Below are 3112 nucleotides of genomic sequence, written 5' to 3'. Positions count from 1 at the left end.
AACCAGGAGCGCTGCTGTTCCCGGGCCAGAGAACAGCCGGGGGAGGGGACGGTACCCTTTCCTTTGGAGCTGGACCCAAACCCTCCCAGATTTCAGATCCTGGTGTCCAGAGCCCCATGGCCGCGCGCCTTCAGCCCTGGGGCTGGGATATTACAGAGCCAGGGGCCAGCTGTGAGATGTGGGTCCGGATCTGGCTTTTGAACACGTCCGAACTCAGAGGGTTGAGATCCGGTAGCAGTAGGAGGCTCTTTCCCTCTGCTGTGATCCAACCACTAGAGGGGGATGGAGAGCTGCCCTGTGCCAGAGCGGGTTACAGGCTTTCACAGGCATTTTTCCTGCCCAGGTTGAGTGGAGGCTGATGATCCTGTTGCAGCCCATTGGTGGCTGAGTCTGCCTCTCCCCTTACCCACTCGTCTCTCTCCGGGGGGTTCTTACACTGGTGCCCAGCACCCTGGTATCTGAGCACCTCCCAAGAGTAAGGGAGACAGCTTTGCTTCCCTTCTCCCTTCCCAGCAGGCTCGGGTGGTTTCATGATCCCCACTGGACCGAGCTGAGCGGGGAGTGACTGTGCTGAGTTGGGGGCTAGTGAAGGAAGTTTGGCTGAAGAGGTGACTTTGCACATTGCTCTGAATGTGGGGAGGTTTTAGATCCTTAGGGGGAGGGACCTGCCTAAGGTATGGTGCAGGCATTTTAGGCTCAGAGAGGAGGGGTCTACAGTGCTCCCCAATGAGCCTTGGGGGGCAGGAGCTTGAGGCAGACCCAGCAAAGCCGCCTTTGGCTGGGGAGGGGGCATGAGTCTCCCAGGCCCATGGCAGGGGCTATTTGTGGGGCCCCCATTTCCCTCCTAACTTTGCAGAGGATTTGAGGTGGTCCTCCCAATGCTCCATAAATTCCCCAGATTGCCCATCCCGTCTTTGTGCACCTCCTGTGGTCAGTGGGAGATGAGGAGCCCCCAGTTTTTTTCAGGGGGTGCATTAGACGCTCTCTGTCCAAGGGCGCCAATTAGGTAGGGAATGGGGTGCTGCCATCCTCCTGAGGTTCATACAGGAGGTGTGCTCCCAGGGGGAGCTCTTCGCTGGATTGTGAGTTCTGCAGAGAGCTGTTTCTCTCAGCTTGTGTCCCTGGGCAGGGGGTCAGTGTTTTCTTTCCAAACAGTGGCAGGGTGATTAAGATAGGAAATGGCTGGTAATTAAATGAAGGACCTGGAAGTGGTCAGATGAACCTGTAAAACAGGAATCCCTCTGTGGGTGGGGGGTTGAGGAGAGAAGGCAGGGGACTCAGAAGAAATACAGCCAAGCCCTCTGAGCCAAGGCTACATTCAGAACAGAGGAAGGTGTGCGGGGCATAAGTGAAAAGAAGGGGCCAAACCCCAGGGCAGGGCTCGCAGTGGTACAGAGAAGTTCCCACTCTACCTGTGGTACTTATGTGGCCCCATCACCGCAGTATCTGAGCGCCTCCCATCACAGCCCCTGGATGAGGTAGAGCAGGGCTGTTATCCCCATTGTACAGATGGGGCACTGAGGCACACACAGATTAACAGCCAGACTTTCACAGGTATTTAGGCACGGAGTGGGATTTTCAAAAGCGCCTAGAAAGTCCGGAGCTTTGTAAACCCCACAAGATGCCTGGCTGCATCCTTGGGTGCCTAAAAACCTTTGAGACACTGTCCCTAAGGCACTGACCTGAGGTCAGACGGAAAGTCTATAGGGGGTGGGGCGTTGTGTTGAAGACCCTGCTGGAAAGTGACTAGCCTTTCAAGAGAAGTGAACGCTGTGTCGCCAACTCTCATGAGTTTGTCATGAGTCTCATGCTAAATATCTTTTCCCTTAAAACCCCGGCACCTGGAGTCAAGCGATATGTGATGATTTCAGCCTTCATTCTTAAAGAACAATGAAGTTTCTAGCTCTTGTGGCTGTGGAGGGAGCTTCAAAATGTGACCCCTGTGCACCTTAAAGGCTCAAAAAGCAGAATGTAAAGAAAAAACCCACCAAGTCTATTATTTTTTATATACTCGGATTATTTTAAAGCCAATCTCATGATTTTTGAACATTTGGGGTTGGCAATACTCTGAAAGTGACTTGAAAGTGTCAGTTTCACTCCTGTTTAAAGCCATTTTCTAGTCTATTACTTCTAGTGGGGCAACACCCCTAGAGCGGGAGGCGGGTGCAATCTAAATTCACAGGGCCTTCCCCTAATAGGATGTTTCCAAAAGCTAAAGGGTCTATTCCAAGCTTGATGAACTGCAAAAAAGAGATAGAAAGTCCTCTAGGTTTTTCTACCATTGTTTCAAGAGTTGTATGCAAGAGTTAGTAACAAAGGAAGAATATACATTAACATTTTAAACCTAACCAGTGTCCCTTAAGTGACTTGACACAAGAGGCCAGAACATGTTAGTATTAGAGCTGAGTGGGCCTAATATTTATTAAATTTTCTTTCTTTATAGAGGAATTAGAAACTATTATCTGACAGGAGCACTGTACCTCAGTTATTATCTGCAAAAAACCAAGAGTTTTCAGGTGCCCAAGTAGCCTCTGGAATCACGGTTAAAGTGCCCCTTCTTCCCCACCGAAATCTGAAATGATGGCCCTGTCTCTGCCACCATTTCCTGCCCTGGAATTTAGACAGATCACTCACCGCCGCGCTGTAAAACCAACAGGAGCAAGAGAAGGGAAGGCCGTAGAGCCCCCTCCATCCTGACAGCAAGGGGCAGACTGAGCGGGCGGCCGTCAGTCCATGTAATGGGTGTCCTGACTGAACAGAGCCAGAGCGGGTTGGCCGGCAGGGTTTCCTGAGTGGTCGATCCCTGATGGTGCCGAGGAGCTGCAGAGAAATGACCCACCCCACAGCTCTGTAACTTCCCCCGCGAGATGCTCTTTCCTTTTGTGATAAGTTGCGCAATGAACTCAAAGCAGCTGAGTTCCCTAAAGCCTGCAGGGTGCGTCACTCTGAGTGCCGGACTACACCCAGCCGGGCTCCTGGCGAGGGGTCATGTCGCCTTTGGTCAATGCAAGCCCAGGGCGCCGGGTTGGGGAAGGCTCCTCTCATGGGCCTTGCTCAGGGCTGAAAGGGGCAGCGGGTGGGTCTGAAAGGGACATGGCTCCTGCGTTATTGG

Source organism: Lepidochelys olivacea, assembly GCF_965140295.1.
Source record: "Lepidochelys olivacea isolate rLepOli2 genome assembly, chromosome: 24".
Taxonomy (NCBI): domain Eukaryota; kingdom Metazoa; phylum Chordata; order Testudines; family Cheloniidae; genus Lepidochelys; species Lepidochelys olivacea.
Note: the sequence above shows the minus strand (reverse complement) of the source record.